This window comes from Musca domestica, unplaced genomic scaffold, assembly GCF_030504385.1.
Source record: "Musca domestica strain aabys unplaced genomic scaffold, Musca_domestica.polishedcontigs.V.1.1 3, whole genome shotgun sequence".
NCBI lineage: Eukaryota > Metazoa > Arthropoda > Insecta > Diptera > Muscidae > Musca > Musca domestica.
Window position 1 is genome coordinate 29,383,221 of NW_026712299.1, and position 15,734 is coordinate 29,398,954.

The window sequence follows — 15,734 nt, forward strand, 5'->3', positions numbered from 1 at the left end:
TTCAGAGCTATATGAGATATTAGGTACAAAATCAAAATCTATCTAATTCTATCGTGCATTTTACGAACTATAGCTATCTCTGAACCGGGTTTCTCCAAGTTTGTGGTATTAGCTTCTAGACTGAATTCGGCCTTATGTACGAAAATTCAGGTGATTTGGGCTGATATTGACCATTTAGTGCACAATTAACCTGAAATCGATACAATAATGTGAAGAGTATGCTATGCTATGCTTTATCCAAATCTGAACAGATTTTGATAAAATTAAAATCAAATATTTTTGGGCTTTATCTGATATCTGGTACCAAATGTCATTCCTGTGAAGAGTATATTACAAATGTAAGGGACTTAAAGAGCAAATCGGATGAAACATATATATGGGAGCTAGAGCTATATCTGAACCGATTTTTACTAAAATTAGTGTACTTGCTTATAGGCTGGTTTCGGTCGGATTTGCCAAAATTCATGCAATTTGGGCTGATATTGGCCATTTGATGCACAATTAACACGAAATCGGATGAAGATGTATATGGCCTATCCAAATCGGAACAGATTTTAATAAAATTAAAATCAACCATTGTTGGGCTTTATCTGATATCTGGTACCAAATATCATTCCTGTGGAGTGCATATTACGAATGTGAGGGACTTAAAGATCAAATCGGATGAAAGATATATATGGGAGCTATAGCTATATCTGAACCGATTTTTACTAAAATTGGTGTACTTGCTTCTAAGCCGGTTTCGGTCGGATTTGCCAAAATTGATGCTATTACGGCCATTTGGTGGTCAATCACCCGAAATCGGATGAAGATATATATGGGAGCTATATCCAAATCTGAACCGATTTCGATAAAATTTAAAACAGCTATTTCTGTGCCCCATCTAATACCTGGTACCAAATATCACGGTTGTGTAGTGCATAGTAGGAATGTGAGGGACTTAAAGACCAAATCGGATGAAAGATATATATGGGAGCTATAGCTATATCTCAACCGATTTTTACTAAAATTGGTGTACTTGGTTCTAAGCTGTTTTCGGTCGGATTTGCCAAAATTGATGCTATTACGGCCATTTGGTGGTCAATCACCCGAAATCGGATGAAGATATATATGGGAGCTATATCCAAATCTGAACCGATTTCGATAAAATTTAAAACAGCTATTTCTGTGCCCCATCTAATACCTGGTACCAAATATCACGGTTGTGGAGTGCATAGTAGGAATGTGAGGGACTTAAAGACCAAATCGGATGAAAGATATATATGGGAGCTATAGTTATATCTCAACCGATTTTTACTAAAATTGGTGTACTTGGTTCTAAGCTGGTTTCGGTCGGATTTGCCAAAATTGATGCTATTACGGCCATTTGGTGGTCAATCACCCGAAATCGGATGAAGATATATATGGGAGCTATATCCAAATCTGAACCGATTTCGATAAAATTTAAGACAGCTATTCCTGTGCTCCATCTAAGATCTGGTACCAAATATCACGGTTGTGGAGTGAATTTTACGAATGTAAGGGACTAAAACACTAAATCGGATGAAACATATATATGGTTGCTATATCTATATCTAAACCGATTTTCACTAAATTTGATATACTTGCTTCTAGGCTGAATTTGGTCCGATGTACTAAAATTCAGTCCATTTGGACTTTTATCGGTCATTTGGTCCACAATTAACCCGTAATCGGATGAAGATATATATGGGAGCTATATCCAAATTTGAACCGATTTCGATAAAATTACAAACAGCTATTTCTGGGCAGTATCTGGTACCAAATATCATTCTTGTGGAGTGCATTTTACGAATGTGAGAGACTTAAACACCAAATCGGATAAAACATATATATGGGAGCTATAGCTGTTTCTGAACCGATTTTCTCCAAATTTGTTGTACTTGCTTTAAGGCTAATCTCGGTCACATGTGCCAAAATTCGGGCCATTTGGGCTGATATTGGCCACTTGGTGGTCAATTAACCCGAAATCGGATGAAGATATATATGGGAGCTATATCCAAATCTGAACCGATTTCGATAAAATTTAAAACAGCTATTTCTGTGCTCCATCTAATACCTGGTACCAAATGTCACGGTTGTGGAGAGCATAGTAGGAATGTGAGGGACTTAAAGATCAAATCGGCTGAATGATATATATATGGGAGCTATACCTATATCTGAACCGATTTTCTCCAAATTTGATATACTTGCTTCTAGGCCGATCTCGGTTGGGTGTGCCAAAATTCAGGTAATTTGGACTGATAGTGGACATTTGGTGCACATTTAACCCGAAATCGGATGAAGATATATATGGGAGCTATATCTAAATTTGATCCGATTCTCACCGATTTCAATAGGGTTCGTCCTTGGGCCAAAAAAATATTGTTTCGAAAATTTCATCTCAATCGGATAATAAAAGCGACCTGCATTTTGTTCACAAGAATACATGGACAGACGGACGGACAGACGGACTGACATGCATAAATCGACTCAAAAAGTGATTCTATGTAGGTTCTCAAGAGTAACTATGGGTCTATCTCGTTTCCTTCTCCATGTTACAAACAAATGCACAAAGACATAATACCCTTACCACTGTGTGGTGTAGAGTATAAAAAGTGATCACAAATAATAGCTAAAAACGCCGAAAACTCATTATTTAAGGAGTTACGGCCATTTTAAAGTTTTCATTAATTCAGAGTTATGGCCATTTTACAGAGTTATGGCCATTTTAAAGTTTTCATTAAATCACTCTTGAAAAAGTGATCACAAATAATAGCTAAAAACGCCAAAACTCAATATTTAAGGAGTTATGGCAATTTTAAAGTTTTCATTAATTCAATCTTAAAAAAGTGATCACAAATAATAGCTAAAAACGCCGAAAACTCAATACTTAAGGAGTTATGGCCATTTTAAAGTTTTCATTAATTCACTCTTGAAAAAGTGATCACAAATAATAGCTAAAAATGCCTAAAACTCAATATTTAAAAAGTTATGGCCATTTTAAAGTTTTCATTAATTCACTCTTAAAAAAGTGATCACAAATAATAGCTAAAAAAGCCGAAAACTCAATATTTAAGGAGTTATGGCCATTTTAAAGTTTTCATTAATTCACTCTTAAAAAAGTGATCACAAATAATAGCTAAAAACGCCGAAAACTCAATATTTAAGGAGTTATGGTCATTTTAAAGTTTTCATTAATTCACTCTCAAAAAAACGATCACAAATAATAGCTAAAAATGCCGAAAACTCAATATTTAAGGAGTTATGGCCATTTTAAAGTTTTCATTAATTCACTCTTGAAAAAGTGATCACAAATAATAGCTAAAAACGCCGAAAACTCAATATTTACGGAGTTATAGCCATTTTAAAGTTTTCATTAATTCACTCTTAAAAAAGTGATCACAAATAATAGCTAAAAACGCCGAAAACTCAATATTTAAGGAGTTATGGCCATTTTAAAGTTTTCATTAATTCACTCTTAAAAAAGTGATCACAAGTAATACCTAAAAACGCCGAAAACTCAATATTTAAGGAGATATGGCCATTTTAAAGTTTTCATTAATTCACTCTTAAAAAAGTGATCACAAATAATAGCTAAAAATGCCGAAAACTCAATATTTAAGGAGTTATGGCCATTTTAAAGTTTTCATTAAATCACTCTTGAAAAAGTGATCACAAATAATAGCTAAAAACGCCAAAACTCAATATTTAAGGAGTTATGGCAATTTTAAAGTTTTCATTAATTCAATCTTAAAAAAGTGATCACAAATAATAGCTAAAAACGCCGAAAACTCAATACTTAAGGAGTTATGGCCATTTTAAAGTTTTCATTAATTCACTCTTGAAAAAGTGATCACAAATAATAGCTAAAAATGCCTAAAACTCAATATTTAAAAAGTTATGGCCATTTTAAAGTTTTCATTAATTCACTCTTAAAAAAGTGATCACAAATAATAGCTAAAAAAGCCGAAAACTCAATATTTAAGGAGTTATGGCCATTTTAAAGTTTTCATTAATTCACTCTTAAAAAAGTGATCACAAATAATAGCTAAAAACGCCGAAAACTCAATATTTAAGGAGTTATGGTCATTTTAAAGTTTTCATTAATTCACTCTCAAAAAAACGATCACAAATAATAGCTAAAAATGCCGAAAACTCAATATTTAAGGAGTTATGGCCATTTTAAAGTTTTCATTAATTCACTCTTGAAAAAGTGATCACAAATAATAGCTAAAAACGCCGAAAACTCAATATTTACGGAGTTATGGCCATTTTAAAGTTTTCATTAATTCACTCTTAAAAAAGTGATCACAAATAATAGCTAAAAACGCCGAAAACTCAATATTTAAGGAGTTATGGCCATTTTAAAGTTTTCATTAATTCACTCTTAAAAAAGTGATCACAAGTAATACCTAAAAACGCCGAAAACTCAATATTTAAGGAGATATGGCCATTTTAAAGTTTTCATTAATTCACTCTTAAAAAAGTGATCACAAATAATAGCTAAAAATGCCGAAAACTCAATATTTAAGGAGTTATGGCCATGTTAAAGTTTTCATTAATTCACTCTTAAAAAAGTGATCACAAATAATAGCTAAAAACGCCAAAACTCAATATTTAAGGAGTTATGACCATTTAAAGTTTTCATTAATTCACTCTTGAAAAAGTGATCACAAATAATAGCTAAAACGCCGAAAACTCAATATTTAAGGAGTTATGGCCATTTAAAGTTTGCATTAATTCACTCTTGAAAAAGTGATCACAAATAATAGCTAAAAACGCCGAAAACTCAATATTTAAGGAGTTATGGCCATTTAAAGTTTGCATTAATTCACTCTTGAAAAAGTGATCACAAATAATAGCTAAAAACGCCGAAAACTCTATACTTAAGGAGTTATGGCCATTTTAAAGTTTTCATTAATTCACTCTTGAAAAAGTGATCACAAATAATAGCTAAAAACGCCGAAAACTCTATACTTAAGGAGTTATGGCCATTTTAAAGTTTTCATTAATTCACTCTTGAAAAAGTGATCACAAATAATAGCTAAAACGCCGAAAACTCAATATTTAAGGAGTTATGGCCATTTTAAAGTTTTCATTAATTCACTCTTAAAAAGTTATCACAAATAATAGCTAAAAACGCCGAAAACTCAATATTTAAGGAGTTATGGCCATGTTAAAGTTTTCATTAATTCACTCTTGAAAAAGTGATCAAAAATAATAGCTAAAAACGCCGAAAACTCAATTTTTAAGGAGTTATGGCCATTTTAAAGTCAATATTTAAGGAGTTATGGCCATTTTAAAGTTTTCATTAATTCACTCTTAAAAAAGCGATCACAAATAATAGCTAAAAACGCCGAAAACTCAATATTTAATTAGTTATGGCCATTTTAAAGTCAATATTTAAGGAGTTATGGCCATTTTAAAGTTTTCATTAATTCACTCTTAAAAAAGTGATCACAAGTAATACCTAAAAACGCCGAAAACTCAATATTTAAAGAGTTATGGCCATTTTAAAGTTTTCATTAATTCACTCTTGAAAAAAGTGATCACAAATTATAGCTAAAAACGCCGAAAACTCAATATTTAAGGAGTTATGGCCATTTTAAAGTTTTCATTAATTCACTCTTAAAAAAGTGATCACAAATAATAGCTAAAACGCCGAAAACTCAATATTTAAGGAGTTATGGCCATTTAAAGTTTGCATTAATTCACTCTTGAAAAAGTGATCACAAATAATAGCTAAAAACGCCGAAAACTCATTATTTAAGGAGTTATGGCCATTTTAAAGTTTTCACTAATTCACTCTTGAAAAAGTGATCACAAATAATAGCTAAAAACGCCGAAAACTCAATATTTAAGGAGTTATGGCCATTTTAAAGTTTTCATTAATTCACTCTTGAAAAAGTGATCACAAATAATAGCTAAAAACGCCGAAAACTCAATATTTAAGGAGTTATGGCAATTTTAAAGTTTTCATTAATTCACTCCTGAAAAAGTGATCACAAATAATAGCTAAAAACGCCGAAAACTCAATATTTAAGGAGTTATGGCAATTTTAAAGTTTTCATTAATTTACTCTAGAAAAAGTGATCACAAATAATAGCTAAAAACGCCGAAAACTCAATATTTAAGGAGTTATGGCCATTTTAAAGTTTTCATTAATTCGCTCTTGAAAATAAGCTAAAAACGCCGAAAACTCAATATTTAAGGAGTTATGGCCATTTTAAAGTTTTCATTAATTCACTCTTGAAAAAGTGATCACAAATAATAGCTAAAACGCCGAAAACTCAAGATTTAAGGAGTTATGGCCATTTAAAGTTTGCATTAATTCACTCTTGAAAAAGTGATCACAAATAATAGCTAAAAACGCCAAAAACTCAATATTTAAGGAATTATGGCCATTTTAAAGTTTTCACTAATTCACTCTTGAAAAAGTGATCACAAATAATAGCTAAAAACGCCGAAAACTCAATATTTAAGGAGTTATGGCCATTTTAAAGTTTTCATTAATTCACTCTTGAAAAAGTGATCACAAATAATAGCTAAAAACGCCGAAAACTCAATATTTAATTAGTTATGGCCATTTTAAAGTCAATATTTAAGGAGTTATGGCCATTTTAAAGTTTTCATTAATTCACTCTTAAAAAAGTGATCACAAATAATAGCTAAAAACGCCGAAAACTCAATATTTAAGGAGTTATGGCCATGTTAAAGTTTTCATTAATTCACTCTTAAAAAAGTGATCACAAATAATAGCTAAAAACGCCGAAAACTCAATATTTAATTAGTTATGGCCATTTTAAAGTCAATATTTAAGGAGTTATGGCCATTTTAAAGTTTTCATTAATTCACTCTTAAAAAAGTGATCACAAATAATAGCTAAAAACGCCGAAAACTCAATATTTAAGGAGTTATGGCCATGTTAAAGTTTTCATTAATTCACTCTTAAAAAAGTGATCACAAATAATAGCTAAAAACGCCAAAACTCAATATTTAAGGAGTTATGACCATTTAAAGTTTTCATTAATTCACTCTTGAAAAAGTGATCACAAATAATAGCTAAAACGCCGAAAACTCAATATTTAAGGAGTTATGGCCATTTAAAGTTTGCATTAATTCACTCTTAAAAAAGTGATCACAAATAATAGCTAAAAACGCCGAAACTTCAATATTTAAGGAGTTATGGCCATTTTAAAGTTTTCATTAATTCACTCTTAAAAAAGTGATCACAAATAATAGCTAAAAACGCCGAAAACTCAATATTTAAGGAGTTATGGCAATTTTAAAGTTTTCATTAATTCACTCCTGAAAAAGTGATCACAAATAATAGCTAAAAACGCCGAAAACTCAATATTTAAGGAGTTATGGCAATTTTAAAGTTTTCATTAATTTACTCTAGAAAAAGTGATCACAAATAATAGCTTAAACCGCCGAAAACTCAATATTTATGGAGTTATGGCCATTTTAAAGTTTTCATTAATTCACTCTTAAAAAAGTGATCACAACTAATAGCTGAAATCGCCGAAAACTCAATACTTAAGGAGTTATGGCCTTTTTAAAGTTTATATTAATTCACTCTTGAAAATAAGCTAAAAACGCCGAAAACTCAATATTTAAGGAGTTATGGCCATTTTAAAGTTTTCATTAATTCACTCTTGAAAAAGTGATCACAAATAATAGCTAAAAACGCCGAAAACTCAATATTTAAGGAATTATGGCCATTTTAAAGTTTTCATTAATTCACTCTTAAAAAAGTGATCACAAATAATAGCTAAAAACGCCGAAAACTCAATATTTAAGGAGTTATGGCCATTTTAAAGTTTTCATTAATTCACTCTTAAAAAAGTGATCACAACTAATAGCTGAAAACGCCGAAAACTCAATATTTAAGAAGTTATGGCCATTTTAAAGTTTTCATTAATTCACTCCTAAAAAAGTGATCACAAATAATAGCTAAAAACGCCGAAAACTCAATATTTAAGGAGTTATGGCCATTTTAAAGTTTTCATTAATTCACTCTTGAAAAAGTGATCACAAATAATAGCTAAAAACACCGAAAACTCAATATTTAAGGAGCTATTGCCATTTTAAAGTTTTCATTAATTCACTCCTAAAAAGTGATTACAAATAATAGCTAAAAACGCCGAAAACTCAATATTTAAGAAGTTATGGCCATTTTAAAGTTTTCATTAATTCACTATTAAAAAAGTGATCACAAATAATAGCTAAAAACGCCGAAAACTCAATATTTAAGGAGTTATGGCCATTTTAAAGTTTTCATTAATTCACTCTTAAAAAAGTGATCACAAATAATAGCTAAAAACGCCGAAAACTCAATATTTAAGGAGTTATGGCCATTTTAAAGTTTTCATTAATTCACTCTTGAAAACGTGATCACAAATAATAGCTAAAAACGCCGAAAACTCAATATTTAAGGAGTTATGGCCTTTTTAAAGTTTTCATTAATTCACTCTTGAAAAAGTGATCACAAATAATAGCTAAAAACGTCGAAAACTCAATATTTAAGGAGTTATGGCCATTTTAAAGTTTTCATTAATTCACTCTTGAAAAAGTGGTCACAAATAATAGCTAAAAACTCCGAAAACTCAATATTTAAGGAGTTATGGCCATTTTAAAGTTTTCATTAATTCACTCTTGAAAAAGTGATCACAAATAATAGCTAAAAGCGCCGAAAACTCAATACTTAAGGAGTTATTGCCATTTTAAAGTTTTCATTAATTCACTCTTGAAAAAGTGACCACAAATAATACCTAAAAACGCTAAAAAACGCCATTTTAAAGTTTTCATTAATTCACTCTTAAAAAAGAGATCACATTTAATAGCTAAAAACGCCGAAAACTCAATATTTAAGGAGTTATTGCCATTTTAAAGTTTTCATTAATTCACTCCTAAAAAGTGATTACAAATAATAGCTAAAAACGCCGAAAACTCAATATTTAAGAAGTTATGGCCATTTTAAAGTTTTCATTAATTCACTCTTAAAAAAGTGATCACAAATAATAGCTAAAAACGCCGAAACTTCAATATTTAAGGAGTTATGGCCATTTTAAAGTTTTCATTAATTCACTCTTAAAAAAGTGATCACAAATAATAGCTAAAAACGCCGAAAACTCAATATTTAAGGAGTTATGGCCATTTTAAAGTTTTCATTAATTCACTCTTAAAAAAGTGATCACAAATAATAGCTAAAAACGCCAAAACTCAATATTTAAGGAGTTATGGCCATTTTAAAGTTTTCATTAATTCACTCTTGAAAACGTGATCACAAATAATAGCTAAAAACGCCGAAAACTCAATATTTAAGGAGTTATGGACATTTTAAAGTTTTCATTAATTCACTCTTGAAAAAGTGATCACAAATAATAGCTAAAAACACCGAAAACTCAATATTTAAGGAGTTATGGCCATTTTAAAGTTTTCATTAATTCACTCTTGAAAAAGTGATCACAAATAATAGCTAAAAACGTCGAAAACTCAATATTTAAGGAGTTATGGCCATTTTAAAGTTTTCATTAATTCACTATTAAAAAAGTGATCACACATAATAGCTAAAAACGCCGAAAACTCAATATTTAAGGAGTTATGGCCATTTTAAAGTTTTCATTAATTCACTCTTGAAAAAGTGATCACAAATAATAGCTAAAAACGCCGAAAACTCAATATTTAAGGAGTTATGGCCATTTTAAAGTTTTCATTAATTCACTCTTGAAAAAGTGATCACAAATAATAGCTAAAAACGCCGAAAACTCAATATTTAAGGAGTTATTGCCATTTTAAAGTTTTCATTAATTCACTCTTGAAAAAGTGATCACAAATAATAGCTAAAAACGCCGAAAACTCAATATTTAAGGAGTTATGGCCATTTTAAAGTTTTCATTAATTCACTCTTGAAAAAGTGATCACAAATAATAGCTAAAAACGCCGAAAACTCAATATTTAAGGAGTTATGGCCATTTTAAAGTTTTCATTAATTCACTCTTGAAAAAGTGACCACAAATAATACCTAAAAACGCTAAAAAACGCTATTTTAAAGTTTTCATTAATTCACTCTTAAAAAAGTGATCACAAATAATAGCTAAAAACGACGAAAACTCAATATTTAAGGAGTTATGGCCATTTTAAAGTTTTCATTAATTCACTCTTAAAAAAGTGATCACAAATAATAGCTAAAAACGCCGAAAACTCAATATTGAAGGAGTTATGGTCATTTTAAAGTTTTCATTATTTCACTTTTGAAAACGTGATCACAAATAATAGCTAAAAACGCCGAAAACTCAATATTTAAGGAGTTATGGCCATTTTAAAGTTTTCATTAATTCACTCTTAAAAAAGTGATCACAAATAATAGCTAAAAACGCCGAAAACTCAATATTTAAAGAGTTATGGCCATTTTAAAGTTTTCATTAATTCACTCTTGAAAAAGTGATCACAAATAATAGCTAAAAACGCTAAAAAACGCCATTTTAAAGTTTTCATAAATTCACTCTTGAAAAAGTGATCACAAATAATAGCTAAAAACGCCGAAAACTCAATATTTAAGGAGTTATGGCCATTTTAAAGTTTTCATTAATTCACTCTTGAAAAAGTGATCACAAATAATAGCTAAAAACGCCGAAAACTCAATATTTAAGGAGTTATGGCCATTTTAAAGTTTTCATGAATTCACTCCTCAAATTTATTAATTCGTACTTAAAAAGTGATCACAAATAATAGCTAAAAACGCCGAATACTCAATATTTAAGGAGTTATGGCCATTTTAAAGTTTTCATTAATTCACTCTTGAAAAAGTGATCACAAATAATAGCTAAAAACGCCGAAAACTCAATATTTAAGGCGTTATGGCCATTTTAAGTTATTTAGTGAACAAAATGTCGAACGTCCTAATTGATCGTCGTATGGCCGAATTCTACCAACTTGTTTGAAGTTTTTTTTTTGTCTTGTGGAGCACGTTTCTCTCTCTTTTTCTCTCTTTTTGAGGGATATTTTGTGATAATACGTTGTGGACAAAATAAATGGGTAATTGTTGTCGTGACGTGACAAAACTTTTTTGCTTACAGATAATACTATAATTTCCTGAAATGTTTTATTGAAGGCCAATATGCTTGATGATTTTTGGCTGAACATATTAGATGTGTATGATACGTTGTGTATGAATTGTTACCAGTTATACTTATTTGTTTTGTCATTACATTATGACAGTTGTTGTAAATATGGACATCTTTTCTTCCGAATTCTGACCGAAAAATGTTGACAAGTCGACAAGAAAGTCAGAAATCCATACGATATTACACCACATCACCACTCTATATAACTTTCGGTCAGAAGTCGAACGGAATACGTGCCAAAATCAGATGTTTACTTCGACTTCCGGTTCGAAGTCGTACCGAACTCGAATATTTCGGTTCGCTGCTATGTTATATTTAGTGAAATTTGAGATGATACCATAGAAGTAGGCCAATTTTTTCGCATTTTGTATCTGACCTAAGTCAGACATAAATGGTACAAAGATTTGCATTAAATCGACTACTTCCTTTGCTTTAATCGATTCCATATATCGTGGAACGGATTTGGTCCAAAGGGTCTAAAACCATTATTTTTATGACGCAGGTTTTGGCAACACAAGATATAGTAGCCATATGGCTAGGGTATAAAAATGCCACTAATTATCTGAAACTAAAATACCTGTGTTCGGTTCTACAAATTTCTATCAAAAGAAAAACGTTTCGGTTGTATATTTCCACCTAAGCATCCATACCGAACTTAGGTTTTCTTAACAATTTCAGTCTGGCCGAATTAAATATTGACTTCTTCTAATATGTTCGGTTATATAATTTATTTTTTCGTTAAAATATAATATCCTATAATATAACACAATACTACTATATAATTTTTATGCATTTCTCATTCCTATAAAATTTCGACACATTTAGCAACTATTTCTCAAATGTCCTTTATGGGAATGGTATTAAAGGTTTTGACATTTGCTAACTTAAAATCTCCGCTAGAGCAAACTGTTGTTGTGTGTCCTAAAATTATGGCAGATAACTGTAAGGCTAACTGTTATACAAGTTTCACCAATGCTTACAACAAGTCCTTGGAATCAACAAAGTTGAGGGTTGTAACAAAAGCAACAACCACTTGTGGCACATGGAGGCAGCATGACCTTATAAACATGTGTCGCACATCGCCAATGTTGAAACATTGCACAATTCTGCAAAATGAGATGAACAAAAAACATATCTCACACCCCACGTTTTCTCCTCTCTCTCTCTCTGTGTCTCTCTTTTTCAGTGAATAATGTTGGGAAAAAAGGCCGGCTGAAAATGTTGCGAGAAAAATAAGCATCATCTCTTTAACGATGGGAGAGAGAGAGAGCAAGAGTAAATTATTTGTTATCACCGCTTCGTGTGTGCAATGCACATTTGCCGATTTGCCGAAAAAAGCCAAGGCTTGAGCGATACTTTGCAACATCTCCAGAAGTCAGTAGTGCGCTCATATTGGTGCAGATTAGTAAATAGTGGCGTGTTTCTGTGTCGCTTGAAACCAGAAAAATTTCTCGTTTTCGCAAAAGTATTGGCAAAAACGAATGTAGTGATGACATCAAAAATTTACGTCATCATTGCCAAGAAAAGTTCACACACAAGCAACGACCAAGAGTAACCACTAGAAGTGGCACAAGACCAAAGAAGAACATAGAACAGAATAAATTTACAAAAACAACTTAATTAAAATAAACCAACAACAAAAAGACAAGAAGCAAAGAAACCGAACACAAGCAAAAGGAAACTTTGGTGGAGATTTCTGAGGGTCTACAATCTTAGTGATATTTTATAAGCGGAACGGTTAACGTGGCCACACACAGCCAGTGAGAAAAAAAGAAATAATAATTTTGCGTCTTTCCGATTTCATTCAAGATATTCCATAAATGCCCCACAACAAAGATTCCGAAGACAGCCAAAGGGTCAATTAACTTAATTGCCAAACTGCGACCCCAAATGACAACAACAACAGTCAGCAACAACTAAGAAGCAAATTAAGTCCAAGTCCCACCACAAAGGCATTCAAATAATTGTAATTTGTGGCTGGCGAGAGAATTTAGAAATTTACCGGTGAAGTAGGGGAAAAGTGTAAAAATTGTTTGTGAAAAAAAAAAAAAAAAAACAAAGAACTCGGTGCCTTGCAAGTCAATTGAAAATAAAATAAAAATCAAATTCAAAGAAAAAGTTTTTTTCCCAAAAGGGAAAATTTGTTAATTTCCAATTAATTGAAGAAATCATAATTTGTGCCTTGCCCCAGGTCCACATCCACAGAAAGTGCTATTAATATTCCACCAGTGTAACCGGTCACTTTTAATCGATTTATTCCAAAGACCCAAATAAAGAAACACGTTCTGGTTCTTGTTGCTGTTTTGTGCAAAAGCATAAGGTGAGCGCCCAGTTTGCCGCCTCCTGTAGTTAAGACTCTCTCTATCTCGAAGTGACGTCCACCAGTGCCTACCAGACATCTCAGTTTCCTCCGCAACAAATGTTGGTCTTCAGCTCCTCTCCGTCCACAACAACAACAACATCATTCATAATGCAACTAATTGGATTATTACTAAATTTGGCTACCATAACAGGTAAGTAGCCACGTCCATAGCAATAATTGTTATTGTTCCGCCGTGAGGTCGGCGTTATTTGTTTGTTGTGACGTTTGCAACACAACTAATTGTCAACAATGTAAAATGTTTGGTGCAATTGATACAATCTAATGAAAAAGAATATGTATTTGCTATTAAAAAGGAAATGTATTGCATGCGGGGTTCTGTGGAATTACTTGATAAGATGAGGCCATTGGGGGTACTACAAAAGGGTGCATTGTTGAAATATTCGTATTGAGGTTTGAAATATGCAAAATTGAATAAAGCCGGAAAGCATTTCAGATAGGTGTGTCCTGTAAGTATCGGAAATTTTTATTATATAGAGGGTATTTTAAGTTCGTCATTCCGTTTGTAAGTCATCGAAAAATTAATTTTAGGCCTAACAATGTATATTCTTCATCGGTGTCATTTGAAATCACGTTAGAGGCAAAAAGTTAGGAAGCTAAAAATTTTCACAGATCACACAAAAGCAGGCAGGTCAATTTTGAAGATGGGCTATATCGGTCCACGATATCGTATGGCCCACACATAAGGTTACCACCCCATATTAGATATTTTGATGATTTTAGGCACATTTTGCAATGGAATTGTTTGAAATTCTACGCAAGGAGTTCCTTGTGGGTACTTTACCCCTGACTGAGAATTGTCTATATACGTCACGATATCGTACATCCCCCATACAACGGTACTTCCCGACGGTAAATCCTCACAAGTAGTTCCTTTTGAGAAGTTTGCCCCATGGAAGAAAATTCACGATATCGTATATCCTTCCGATATTCGGTTTTTTGATAATTTTAGCCACATTTTCAATGGAATTGTTTCAAAATCCACACAACGAGTTTCTTCTGAGTACTGTAGCCCTTGAAAGTGAATTGTGTATATAGATCCACGATATCGTATATCCCCCATATAAACGGTATCTCCCTATATTAGGTATTTTGATGATTGTAGCCATATTTTTCAATTGAAATGTCTCAAAATACACACAAGGAGTTCTTTCTGAGTACTTTACCTCCTGGAAGAGAATTGTCTATATAGGTCCACGATATCGTATAGCCCTCATATATTGGTACCCCCGATATTCGGTATTCTGATGATATTAGCGACATTTTTTGACCGCAACTATTTTGTATTTAAAGTTTAAAGCTCGTAATGAGTACTACAACCTATGGTAGAAAATTGTCTATGCAGGTCCACCTCTTCGTATAGCACACAAATAACGACAACTCCCTTTATTTAATATTTTGATGATATTAGTTACTTCATTTACCGGAATTGTTTCAAATTTGATGATATTAGCAACAGTATTCGTATTTGAAGTTCGAAATCGATACTACAGTCTATGACAAAAAATTAATTTGTATATCCCCCATAAACGGTTTTCATTTAAGTGGTATTTTTCGACGAATTTTTTTAAAATTATTCAAGATCCTTCAAAATGGTGGAGGGTATTAAAAATTCGGCCTGGGCGAAATCTTTAATCCTGTCAACCTGAAAAATGAAAGACTTAAAACTCCAAATCGAATGAAAAATATATATGGGAGCTATAGCTATAACGAAACCGGTTTTCGATTTTGATGTTCTTGCTTCTAGACAGAATTCGGTCGGATTCGACCTGGACTGAAATCTTTAATCCTGTCAACCTGAAAAATAAAAGACTTAAAACTCCAAATCGAATGAAACATATATATGGCAGCTATAGCTATTACGGAACTGATTTTCGATTTTGATGTTCTTCTAGGCAGAATTCGGTCGGATGTGCCAAAATTCAGGTTATTTGCGCTGATATTGGTCATTTGGTGCACAATTAACCCCAAATCTTTTGAAGATATTTATGGGATCTGTATCTAAAATCGGACCGATTATCACCGATTTCATTAAGATTCGTCCTTGGGTCAAACAAATGTCTCCTTTTTTTTTTGAAAATTTTATCTCAATCGGATAATAAATGTCACCTGCATTTAGTTCACAAGAATACCTGGACAGACTGACATACATAAATCGACTCAGAAAGTGTTTCTATAAAGATCCTTAAAAGTAACTATTGGTCTACCTCACTTCCTTCTTCTGA